At 36.6% G+C, this 14,141-nt stretch overlaps 1 non-coding gene across 1 annotated transcript; it reads right to left on the bottom strand.

Moving 5' to 3' along the window:
• Positions 1 to 1,630: 1,630 nt before the first annotated feature.
• On the bottom strand, positions 1,631 to 1,765 carry LOC136156400 (small nucleolar RNA SNORA70). The gene has a single exon (XR_010660961.1). It is a non-coding gene; the product is annotated as a small nucleolar RNA SNORA70 (small nucleolar RNA).
• Between the last annotated feature and the right edge of the window lie 12,376 nt (positions 1,766 to 14,141).

Below are 14,141 nucleotides of genomic sequence, written 5' to 3'. Positions count from 1 at the left end.
TTGCCCTCTGCTCTTCCTCGGTAGCATACCACACACCTTCCAACCTGAGGGGCTCATCTTTCAGTGGCATATCTTTTTGCCTTTTTATACTGTTCATCAGGTTTTTGTAGCAAGAATACTGGAGTGGTTTGCCATTCACTCTTCCAGGGGACCACATTTTGTCAGAACTCTCCACTATGACACATCTATCTTGAGTGCCCTTGCATGGCACAGCTCATAGCTTGATTGAGTTCTCCACAACAAGGCAGTGGTCTATGCTTAACCAAAACATTCGCTTTTTAGAAAAAAAGCAAATTCATAGTCTAGAATTGTTCATACCCAAAGTTAAATAACCCAAACAGTAAAGAATATGCCTGTGAGGAAGGAGACCAGGATTCCGCCCCAAGGTTGGGAAGTTTCTCTGAAGGAGTGACTGGCAATCCACTCCAGTATTCTTGCCTGGAGAATTCCATGGACAGAGAAGCCTGACAGGCTACAGTCCATGAGGTCACAAAGAGTCAGACACGACTGAGTGATTAACACATATTACAGAGTAAAATATATAGCACCAAGAAGTACTCCATGAAATCTGATCTATATGGTTAGAAGATTAATACACAGACACAGATACACCTAAGTTATAAAGGAATCAATCTACATTATCTTTTAGTACAGTTATAGCTCCATTTTATAAATCAAGATCACTGATCTCTTGAGAGCATATTCTTGTGGGTAATATGACACATAGTTCTATATTACCTCTTTCACAGGCCTGTTCAGCTGTCCCCAAATACTTATCAAACAGTTCCAACTTTATCCCGCTGATTAGAGGCTCCACGTGTATCATACACAAAAGGGTCCTAGGCATTTGGGTCTATTAGTGACCTCTCTATTTCATTAGTTGTTTGTTGATGTGCTGAGCACTATACTGTTTTAAGTATTAAAACTTTGTAGTATATTTTAGTATCTGATACCTCTCCCTTTTTAGTGTTTTCCCATATATTTTTATGTGCATATTTTTCCACAAGAACTCTAATATCAGTATTCTAGAGTCATACAAACAACTTGTAGTGTTTTGTATCGGAATCATTTCAAACTTGTAAATCAACCTAAGGGAAACTGACATCTTGTTTAGACATTCCATCGAAGGATAAGGGAAGTTTATCCTTTTTGTGTTCAGAACTATTTTAACTTTTCTTAATGCTGGCTTTGAACACTTTTTTTTTTTTTTTTGACAGGAAACAGCATTTATTGGTGAGCGTGATTAAGGAGGGGACAGCGCTGATGCTCATGAGTGCAGGGCCCGCCATTTGTCCAGGGGACCACGATTAGGGATGTATTTGACTTCACAGCCGTCTGGCTTGAGTCGCTTTTCTGCCACCATGTCCTCAAATTCATCCGCATTAAACTTGGTAAATCCCCACTTCTTGGAAATTTGTGGATCTTCTGACGGTCAGGGAACTTGAACTTGGCCTGGTGGAGGGCTTCAATCACATGCCTCTTGTTCTGCAGCTTGGTGCGGATGGACATTATGACCTGGCCAATATGGACCCTGGCCACTGTGCCCTGGGGCTTTCCAAAGGCACCGTGCATACCTGTCTGGAGTCAAGATTGGGAAACAGCAGGCCAGTCGTGAATGCCCACTAAGAAGAGTTGTCTCCAAGGTCCCTCAGGGCTACCTGCACAGGCAGCAGGCTGCATACACTACCAAGGAGGCTGCTGTTTGCAGCCATTGCACACTGGGCCCCCATGGGGAAAAGAGCACAGTCGGCTTAACTGGCTGCAAATGAACACTTTTAAAGTATATTTTTAAGCATTTAAATTTTTGTGTTACTGTGGCTATTGTAAGTCGATTTTTTTTTTCCTTTATAGTTTCTAACCAGCAACTGATTTCTGTGCATAAATTTATATCCTCACATCTTGCTGAATCATGTTTGTTATACTCTTGATTCTCAAGGTCAAAGTTTTTTCCCATTATCTACAAATAGTTTCCTTTCTTTTGCAATTCTTGCACCTCTAATTTTTTTTTTTTTTTTTTTTTTTTTTTTTTTTTTTTTTTTCCTATTGCATTGGTTAATTCCTCCAATACACTGTGATGGAGATTCTGAACATTCTTGCCTTTTTCCTGACCATAGTGGGAATGTTTCCATTGCTTTCTCATTAGTAAATACTGGATTTTGTACTAAAGAAGTTATTCTTGGGAATATTTCTTTTATAAAGAATATGTTGATTTATTCCAAGGCTTTTTCAGCATCTATGGGGATAATTATGATTGTCTTGTTCTACTTAGATATATTTAAATGATAGAGTTCTTAATGCATGTTTGCATTCCTAGTATAAATTCTACTCAGTCATGGTATATTATTTTCTTAATTTGATGTTGGAATCTGTTCACTAACACTTTATCTAGGAGTTTTGCATTAGTTTCCTAAGTTCTTTTTTCTGATTTCTTTATTTAGCCACATTTATCCAGTTGGATATATAAATGTTTTATCGGCTTCATAAAAATAATTTGGAAGTTTTTCTTAATATTCTATGCTTTGAAACAATTTACATAGCATTGAGACAATCTCTAAAGATTGAATAGACAGACTTTCCCTCTGAAAATATCGGTATCTGGTCATTTTGTTTCTTTGTTTTGGTTTTGATTTATTTTGTTTCAGTAGACAGTTTTTTGATAATGTTCTTAATTTCTTCTGTGGAATTTGGTCTTCTAAGCTTTTTGTCACTAATGCAGTTACTTTTGATATACTATAATTTCCCAGTTATCTCAGTGTTTAAATGAATTTGCATGAAGCAGATATATATGTGTGTGTGTGTGTGTAAACAAATTTCACCTGTTATTTCTCTTGTCAATTTTTATTTTCTATATTTGTGCTTTCTCTCTCATACTTCAGTTATATTAACTAGTGGTTTGTCTATTTTGTTCATTTTTCTTCCAGATGAGAAAATAGGAAAACAGTAGAACAACTCAATCAAAATTTTATTTGTTGCTCTACTGTTTTCCTACTTTCTCATAAACTGGTATTATTATTATTGCTATTCCACATTTTGTACTTTGTCTTGGTTTATTTTGTTCTTTTTTCTAGATTTATAAGTTGACAAGTTTATTTTTAATTTCTATTATTTTCTTTGCACTGATGTTGGTTCTTACGTCTGTACATTTTTCTGTGATCACACATTTAAATCTCATTTTTTATTTATAGTGTTTCTATTATCACTATTTTTCAAACATCTGTTTATACTTTCTGTTTAACCAACATTTTAAAAAAAATTTTTAACTTTCCAGATAGGGGTCCTCTTAAGCTTGATATCTTTAATTTCTACTTTTGTTGCATTGTAATAAGAATGGTCATTTGTACTATGTTTATTTTATGAGAATTGTTGGTGCTTTATTTGTGGTCAATTTTTGCGATATTTCCATATGTAAATGAGAATATATATTCTCTACTTTCACAATGTTTCACACACATGCTCACTCACTATTTATATGGTTTATCTGTTGGCAATGTGGTTCATATCATCAGTATCCTTAGTTTTTGTCCATTTGGCTTGTGTTATACTAACAGTAAATTTCGTTTCATTTTATTAATATGTGTCTATTACTTTCTCCTTTAATTTCATGCAGTTTCTACTTTAGGTCACAGCAATGTTGTATGATGTAGAAATATTTATAACTATTATATCTTCATTGATACTCAAGGCTTTTAGCATTTAAAGTGTTCTATTTTATCTCAATTCATGCTTTTTGTTTGGTAGTCTATTTGCGTGGTAGTAGCAGCAGCAGCAGCCTTATGAAATTTTCTTTCATTTTTTTCCCCTCATTTAACTGATATATCCTTGTTCATCCCTTTAAATTTAGTCGTTTGGAATCTCTTTATTTAGATGTGTCTCTATACAACATAAATTTGGTTTTGTTCTATGGACCAATATGAAAAATCTTTGTCCTTCTACTATGTCAGTTTAACTAGTTTAGATTTATTGATAAGGTAAATATATTTGATTCTTCTAATTCCTCTAATATGTTCTTATCATATTACTTCATAATTATGCATATATTATTTTTCTGTGGTCACAAGTGATATACCTTCACTGTTCTCTTGTTTTCCCTTATTCAGAGGGTGGTTTACGTTTAAATTCTGGTGGTTACATGTATAGCTGTACATTCTAAAATACTCTTAATCCACCTCCCCTTTTCTCCTTGTGTAACCTTTCACTAACTAGTTTGTCAGTTTTTTGTTTTATTTTTCTGTTGCCCATTACTATTTTTTTTCCATTTATTTTTATTAGTTGGAGGCTAATTACTTTACAATATTGTAGTGGCTTTTGTCATACATTGACATGAATCAGCCATGGATTTACATGTATTCCCCATCCCGATCCCCCCTCCCATCTCCTTCTCCACCCGATCCCTCTGGGTCTTCCCAGTGCACCAGGCCCGAGCACTTGTCTCATGCATCCAACCTGGGCTGGTGATCTGTTTCACCCTAGATAATATACATGTTTTGATACTGTTCTCTTGCAACATCCCACCCTCGCCTTCTCCCACAGAGTCCAAAAGTCTGTTCTGTACATCTGTGTCTCTTTTTCTGTTTTGCATATAGGGTTATTGTTACCATCTTTCTAAATTCCATATATATGTGTTAATATACTGTATTGGTCTTTATCTTTCTGGCTTACTTCACTCTGTATAATGGGCTCCAGTTTCATCCAGATCATTGGAACTCATTCAAATGAATTCTTTTTAATGGCTGAGTAATATTCTACGGTGTATATGTACCAGCAATCCCACTTCTGTGCATACACCCTGAGGAAACCAGATCTGAAAGAGACACGTGCACCCCAGTGTTCATCACAGCACTGTTTATAATAGCCAGGACATGCAAGCAACCTAGATGCCCATCAGCAGACAAATGGATAAGGAAGCTGTGATACATATACACCATGGAATATTACTCAGTTTGTCAGTTTTACAAAGTGTTCTTTGACTCCCATAAATACCCCACTTACTGTAATAAATGATTCTGTTCTACTATCTTTCTTTCCCCTTGCCTCACATTTCTAGTCATAATATTTCTATTTTGTCAGAACATATAATGTTTACATAGTATTCTTTAACCCTTTTCTCTGATTTTTATTTTAAATGTTTGATTATATGCATAAATGTTCACCATCACAACTTTTTACCATTAATTCCTTGATTGGATAAATCTCAACCTTTAGTAGCAAGATTGGACAAAATGTTCATAAACAAAGTATTGCTTGATTTATTCTATGTTTAAAATAGTAGCTGTCCTCATCTATAAAAGGTAAATTTTCTGGATATAAATTTTTTGGCTCATATTTTCTTTCTTTCTTTGAGTTTCTTGTAAATATTTTGTGCAGTTGCCTTATTCTCTTAAGAAATCTGATGCCAATCACATTTTCTTAGCCTTTTAAGTATTTTTTCTTTTAGTTTTTATTCCTAAAGACCTTATAGGTATTTTTGTTTCTTTGATAGTTTATTAAAGTATGTTCTAGAGTTTATCATTCTCATGTAACTTAATTGGCCCTTGTTTATATAAATGTGGTGATTTTACCTTATTTTAAGAAAGTTTCCCTTGATGATAACTCCAAATATTTGTTAAAGCCAAGTAAGAAATGTAACATCTACTTTTCCTGTTTTTTTTCCCTCAATTTTTATATCCACTTTGATTTAATCCTATTTTTGTCAGTTTCACAGTTTTTGAAGTTCTGGTCCTATGCATAGTAGTTTGTTTTTTTTTTTTTTTTATTGTTGCAGAGTAAATCACCTTGATTCTGTTCTGTTAATGTCCTTTCGCAAAAAAAATCACAGTACAATTTCTAGGTGTCTAGTGATCTGGGAGATATTAAAATATCCTTTCCAAGGTATAAGGTAGACTGCTGGTCTCATGCCTTCTGAAATGGACCTCTTTGCATTTGATGTATACCTCATGTGGATACACTACACTGAGTCATTTATTAAGTGACCTGAAAGTTGCTATTAATAGATTTGAGAGCCTTCCAGAACAAGAGATTCTTCAACAGGTCCAGTCTGCCTTACAAGCCACCCTGACACTTAAACCATGTGATCGAACAGATATAATGGTGCTTGCGATGTCAGCAACAGATGGAGATGCTGTTTGGATATTTTGGCAGCTCCGTATAAGTAAATTACAACACAGACCCTTAAGACTTTGGAGCAAAGCCATGCCATCTGTGAAAAGCTCTCCTTTCAAGAATCAGTTTTTTAGCATGTTACTGGCCCTTAGTAGAGACTGACTACTTGACTCTGGGTTACAAGTAACTATACAACCTGAACTGGATGTTATCCAACCCATCAAACTATAGAGCTGGGCGTGCACCTCCAGACTCCAATACTAAATGAAATTCATGGATGTGAGATGGGACTGAAGCAAACCTTGAGTACACAAGTAAGATTCGTGTGGAAGTGCCCCATATACACATACCTGACTCTTACTACACCTCCTTTTCTCTGTTAGTCCATACCTATGTCCTCATGCAGAGTTTCCTACAACAAGTTGAGTAAGAAAGAAAAAAAAATTTGATCCAGATTTATCGATGGTTCTGTATGATATTGCAAGTGCCAGCCAAAAGTGGATAGCAATAGAACTACAGTCTTTTTCTAAGGTAACACTGAAAAACAGTAAAGGGCAGAACTCCTCCCTTTGGGCAAAACTTCATGCAGAGCACTTGATTGTTCATTTTGCTTTGAAGAAGAAATGGTCAAAGTCATGAGTTTATACCATTTCATGGACTGTAGCCAGTGGTTTAGCTGATCGATCAAGGCTTTAGGAAGAACATGATTGGAAAGTTAGTGGTGAGAAGGTCTGGAGAAAGACTTATATGGATAAACCTCTCCAAATGAGCAAATGCATGCAGATATTTGTGTCCCATGTGAATATTCACCAGAGTAATTAATCAGAGATGGATTCTAATAACAAGTGAAGAGAATGACTCATTCTATAGATTTCAGGCAGTCTCTATGTCTGGTTATCCCTGCAAATATCCAATGGGCTCATGAACAAAGTAGCCACAGTGGCAACAATGGAGGTTATGATTGGGCTCAACAGTTATGAACTCTAACTAACCAAGGCTACCTGACTAGAGCTAATGCTGAGTGCCCAGTCTACCAACACCATCACAAATGACTTTTCCAAAATGGCAGCATTCCCTAGGGTGATGAGCTACCTGATAGAAGTTTGATTACACTGGACCACTTCCACCATAGAAGGAGCAGTTGTGGTTTTTTTGTTTTGTTTTGTTTTGTATTTACTGGAATAGACACACATTCTAGATATGAATTTGTAGTCCCTGCCTGTGCAGTTCAGTTCAGTCTCTCAACTGTGTCTGACACTTTGTGACCTCATGGACTGCAGCAAACCAGGCCTTCCTGTCCATCACAAACACCCGGAGTTTACTAAAACTCATGTCCATTAAATAATTTATTAGGGTTTTTCTGGTGGCGCAGATGGTAAAAAATCTGTCTGCAATGCAGGAGACCTGGGTTTGATCCCTGGGTTGGGAGGATCCCCTGGAGAAGGAAATGGTAACCCACTCCAGTATTCTTGCCTGGAGAATTCCATGGATAGAGGAGGCTGGTGGGCTATAGTTCACAGGATCACCAAGAGTCAGACACGACTTAGCAACTAACAAACACACATAATAATCTATAATGAAAAAGAATATATATATACATATTCCCATATATGCATATATATAACTGAATCACTTTGCTATATACCTGAATCTTTGTGAGCAAAATATATGCCAATAAAAATTAATTAATTAAAAATCAGGGCTGAGATTTTCCCAAAAGAGAGAAGGAATTCTCACTAAAGAGCAATTTGAGTTTGTGCCTTGGAGCTCTCATCTGCTTGAGCTCTTCCCTTCCTTTCAATCTGCTCTAAAGACTTTGGATTTATTATACTTAGCCAGTGTAATAGTGAATTATATATGTCAGTTTGGATGGCCATGGGTTTTGCAGATTAAACATCATTTCCTGGTGTTTCTGTAAAAGTGTTTCTGAATGAGATTATCATTTGAATCTGTGGACTCAGTAAAGTAGTGGTGCTCCCCAGCAAGGGTGGGCAAATGCAATCCACTGAGGGACTGGACAGAACAAAAGACAGAGGAACGAGGAGTTCACTCACTTTATTCTTGCCTCACTGTTTGAGCTAGAACATCTCATCTCACCTCCTCTGCCTTGGGACTGGGATTTATACCTTCACCATCCCTGGTTCTCAGGACTTTGGATTCAGAGTGAGTTACATCACCAAAGTTTTCCTGGGTCTCTAGCTTACAGCAGATTGCAGGACTTCTCAGCCTCCTTAATCACATAAACATTATCTTCATAATAAATCAATCTCTCTCCCCTCCCTTCCTTTCCTTATCTCTGCTTCTGTGGTTCTCTCTCTCTCCTTTATAACAGGGTTGTTCCAATCCTGCTAAAATGAGTTCTGGAATATTTTCTTTCGTTGCAGCCTCTGAAGAGTCTTTTCATGTATCAAGAATTATCCAGAACTTGAACATTTGGTGGAACTTTTTGTAAAATATTTTTTTCCTTAACTGGCATTGCCAGAAATTTATTTTGTTACTTATTTTTCTATTATAAATATTTTTTTCTATTTCACTGATTTCTGCATTTTATCCTGTCCTCTGTTCTGTTGTTTTCTTAATACCTTAAACCAAAAATTTAGCACATTCATTTTTTATCTTTGTTCCATCCTAATAAGCATTGAAGTTTATAAATTTAATTTGAAGTGCCACTTTTATTCCATCCTACACTTATATACACAAACATTTACTAATACTTAGTTTTGTAATGTTATATCTAATATGATTACTTCTGTTACCACAAGTTAACTAGGAATATTTTTAATATCCCCAAATTGGAGTTTTCACCTGTCTTTTTCGTTACTAATTTCAAACTTAATTCACTATTTTCAGAGAAAGTTATTTCTTTTGTATTTGTCAAATTTTGCTTTATGGCCTAATATCTTGTTTCCTATTGCATGCATTTTATAAACTTTGAGAATAATGTGTTTTTTTTTTACATTGTTGTAGAGGCCCACTAAATTAGATTTATTAATGTCATTATTCAAACTTTCACTATTTTTGGTAGCTTTTGTCTAATTTATATCATTGCTACTAAGACAAGTATATCAAAAGCTTCAACTCTAGTAAATTATTCAACTTCTGCCTATAGATTTTTCTCAATTTTTTGAGAAAATATTGAGCTTATTTTATTAAAGGTGTACAGCTTAGCTATATCATATTTTCCTAGTGAACTGAACCTCTTTCTATCATTATGTAGTGACTATGTTTATCCTTAATAATGTTCAGATCAGTCACTCAGTCATGTCTGACTTGGGACCAAATGGATTGTAGCACTCCGGGCTTCCCTGCCCGTAACCAATTTCCGGAGTTTGCTCAAACTCATGTCCGTTGAGTCGGTGATGCCATCCAACCATTCCATCCTCTGTCATCCCATTATCCTCCTGCCTTCAACCTTTCCCAGCATCACGGTGTTTTCCAGTGAGTCAGTTCATCGCATCAGGTGACCAAAGTATTGGAGTTTCAGCTTCAGCCTTAGTCCTTCCAGTGAATAGTCAGGACCGATTTCCTTTAGGATTAACTGGTTTGATCTCCTTGCAAGGGACTTGCAAGAGTCTTCTCCAACACCACAGTTCAAAAGCATCAATTCTTCAGCACTCAGCTTTCTTTATAGTCCAGTTCTTACATACATACATGACTACTGGAAAAACCATAGTTTTGACTAGACGGACCTTTGTTGGCAAAGTAACGTCTCTGCTTTTTAATATGCTGTCTACGTTTGTCATAGATTTTCTTTCAAGGAGCAAGACAGGCTTCAAGAGTACATGAACCTTGAACTTCCAGATGTTCAAGTTGGATTTAGAAAAGGTAGAGGAACCAGAAATCAATATGATAACATCAGCTGGATCATCAAAAAAGCAAGAGAGTTCCAGAAAAACATCTAGTTTTGCTTTATTGACGACATCAAAGCCTTTGATGTGTGGATCAAAACAAACTGTGGACAAATTTTAAAGAGATGGTTCGGCTCAGTTTCAGATAGCCGAACCATCTCTTTAAAAACTTGGATGAAATGGACAAATTCTTAGAAAAGTATAACTTTCCAAAACTGAACCAGAAAGAAATAGAAGATCTTAACAGAACCATCACAAGCAAGGAAATCAAAACTGTAATAAAAATCTTCCAGCAAACAAAAGCCCAGGACCAGATGGCTTCACAGCTGAATTCTACCAAAAATTTAGGAAAGAGCTAACACCTATCTTACTCAAACTCTTCCAGAAAATTGCAGATGAAGGTAAACTTCCAAACTCATTCTATGAGGCCACCATCACCCTAATTCCAAAACCAGACAAAGATTCCACAAAAAAAAAGAAAACTACAGGCCAATATCACTGATGAACATAGATGCAAAAATCCTTAACAAAATTCTAGCAAACAGAATCCAACAACATATTAAAAGAAATCATACACCATGACCAAGTGGGCTTTATCCCAGGAATGCAAGGATTCTTTAATATCCGCAAATCAATCAATGTAATACACCACATTAACAAATTGGAAGATAAAAACCATATGATTATCTCAATAGATGCAGAGAAAGCCTTTGACAAAATTTAACACTCATTTATGATTAAAACTCTCCAGAAATAGAAGGAACATACCTCAACATAATAAGAGCTATAAATGACAAACCCACAGCAAGCATCACCCTCAATGGTGAAAAATTGAAAGCATTTCCTCTGAAATCAGGAACAAGACAAGGATGCCCACTCTCACCACTACTATTCAACATAGTGTTGGAAGTTTTGGCCACAGCAATCAGAGCAGAAAAAGAAGTAAAAGGAATCCAGATAGGAAAAGAAGAAGTGAAACTCTCGCTGTTTGCAGATGACATGATCCTCTACATAGAAAACCCTAAAGACTCTTCCAGAAAATTACTAGAGCTAATCAATGAATATAGTAAAGTTGCAGGATATAAAATTAACACAGAGAAATCCCTTGCTTTCCTATATACTAACAATGAAAAAACAGAAAGAGAAATTAAGGAAACAATACCATTCACCATTGCAACAAAAAGAATAAAATACTTAGGAGCATATCTACCTAAAGAAACGAAAGACCTAAATATAGAAAACTATAAAACACTGATGAAAGAAATCAAAGAGGACACAAACAGATGGAGAAACATACCGTGTTCATGGATTGGAAGAATCAATATTGTCAAAATGGCTATTCTACCCAAAGCAATCTATAGATTCAATGCAGTCCTTATCAAGCTACCAACGGTATTTTTCACAGAACTAGAACAAATAATTTCACAATATGTATGGAAATACAAAAAACCTCAAATAGCCAAAGTGATCTTGAGAAAGAAGAATGGAACTGGAGGAATCAACCTGCCTGACTTCAGACTCTACTACAAAGCCACAGTCATCAAGACAGAATGGTACTGGCACAAAGACAGAAATATAGATCAATGGAACAGAACAGAAAGCCCAGAGATAAATCCACGAACCTATGGACACCTTATCTTTGACAAAGGAGGCAAGGATATACAATGGAAAAAAGACAATCGGACACCTTATCTTTGACAAAGGAGGCAAGGATATACAATGGAAAAAAGACAATCTCTTTAACAAGTGGTGCTGGGAAAACTGGTCAACCACTTGTGAAAGAATGAAACTAGAACCCTTTCTAACACCATACACAAAAATAAACTCAAAATGGATTAATGATCTAAATGTAAGACCAGAAACTATAAAACTCCTAGAGGAGAACATAGGCAAAACACTCTCTGACATAAAGCACAGTAAGATCTTCTATGACCCACCTCCCAGAATATTGGAAATAAAAGCAAAAATAAACAAATGGGACCTAATGAAAATTAAAAGCTTTTGCACAACAAAGGAAACTATAAGTAAGGTGAAAAGACAGCCCTCAGATTGGGAGAAAATAATAGCAAATGAAGCCACAGACAAAGGATTAATCTCAAAAATATACAAGCAACTCCTGAAGCTCAATTCCAGAAAAATAAATGACCCAATCAAAAAATGGGCCAAAGAACTAAACAGACATTTCTCTAAAGAAGACATACAGATGGCTAACAAACACATGAAAAGCTGCTCAGCATCACTCGTTATCAGAGAAATGCAAATCAAAACCACAATGAGGTACCATTACACGCCAGTCAGGATGGCTGCTATCCAAAAGTCTGCAAGTAATAAATGCTGGAGAGGGTGTGGAGAAAAAGGAACCCTCTTACACTGTTGGTGGGAATGCAAACTAGTACAGTCACTATGGAAAACAGTGTGGAGATTTCTTAAAAAACTGGAAATAGAACTGCCATATGACCCAGCAATACCACTTCTGGGCATACACACTGAGGAATCCAGATCTGAAAGAGACACGTGCACCCCAATGTTCATCGCAGCACTGTTTATAATAGCCAGGACATGGAAGCAACCTAGATGCCCATCAGCAGACGAATGGATAAGGAAGCTGTGGTACATATACACCATGGAATATTACTCAGCCATTAAAAAGAATTCATTTGAATCAGTTCTAATGATCTGGATGAAACTGGAGCCCATTATACAGAGTGAAGTAAGCCAGAAAGATAAAGAACATTACAGTATACTAACACATATATATGGAATTTAGAAAGATGGTAACAATAACCCTATATGCAAAACAGAAAAAGAGACACAGATGTACAGAACAGACTTTTGAACTCTGTGGGAGAAGGTGAGGGTGGGATGTTTTGAAAGAACAGCATGTATGTTATCTATGGTGAAACAGATCACCAGCCCAGGTGGGATGCATGAGTCAAGTGCTCGGGCCTGGTGGGCTGGGAAGACCCAGAGGAATCGGGTGGAGAGGGAGGTGGGAGGGGGTTCGGGATGGGGAATACATGTAAATCCATGGCTGATTCATATCAATGTATGACAAAACCCACTGAAAATAAATAAATAAATTAATTAATTAATTAATTTAAAAAAATTTAAAGAGATGTGAACACCAGACCACCTGACCTGCCTCCTGAGAAATTTATATGCAGGTCAAATAGCAACATTTAGAACTGGACATGAAAAACCAGACTGCTTCCAAAGAGTAAAAGGAGTATGTCAAGGCTGTATGTTGTCACCCTGCTTATTTAACTTATATGCAGAGTACATAATGTGAAATGCTGGGCTGTGTGAAGCACAAGCTGGAATAAAGAATGCCAGGAGAAATATCAATACCCTCAGATACACAGACGGCACCACCTTTAAGGCAGAAAACAAAGAATAACTAAAGAGCCTCTTGATAAAAGTGAAAGAGGAAAGTGAAAAAGTTGGCTCAAAACTCAACATTCAAAAAATTAAGATCCTGGAACCTGGTCCCATCACTTCATGGCAAATAGATGGGGAAACAATGGAAATAGTGACAGACTTTATTTTGGGGACGCCAAAATCACTGCAGATGGTGATTGCAGCCATTATATTATATTAAAAGATGCTTGCTCTTTGGAAGAAAAGCTATTACCAACCTAGACAGCATATTAAAAAGCAGTCATTACTTTACCAACAAAGGTCTGTCTTTTCAAAGCTATGGTTTTTCCAGTGGTCATGTATGGATGAGAGAGTTTGGACTATAGAGAAAACTGAGTACGGAATTGGTTTCTAACTGTGGTTTGGAGAAGACTTTTGTGAATCCCTTGGACTACAAGGAGACTACAAGGAGACTACCAGACTGATCTAAAGGAGATCAGTCCTGGGTGTTCATTGGAAGGACTGATGCTGAATCTGAAATTCCAGTACTTTGGCTACCTGATGTGAAGAACTGACTCATTCGAAAAGACCCTGATGCTTGGAAAGATTGAAAGCGGGAGGAGAAGGGGTCAATAAGGATGAGATGGTTGGATGGCATCACTGATGCGATAGACATGAGTTTCAGTAAGCTCTGGGAGTTGGTGTTGGGCAGGGAGGCCTGGCGTTCTGCGGCCCATGGGATGGCAAAGTCGGACACAACTGAGCAACTGAAGTAAACTGAGCAAGCGTCTTTTAAGCTCATGGCTGGAATCAGTATCTGCAGTGATTTCGGAGCAC

This window comes from Muntiacus reevesi, chromosome 1 (genome assembly GCF_963930625.1).
Source record: "Muntiacus reevesi chromosome 1, mMunRee1.1, whole genome shotgun sequence".
Classification (NCBI taxonomy): domain Eukaryota; kingdom Metazoa; phylum Chordata; class Mammalia; order Artiodactyla; family Cervidae; genus Muntiacus; species Muntiacus reevesi.
This window is presented reverse-complemented; position numbering and strand designations above follow the sequence as displayed.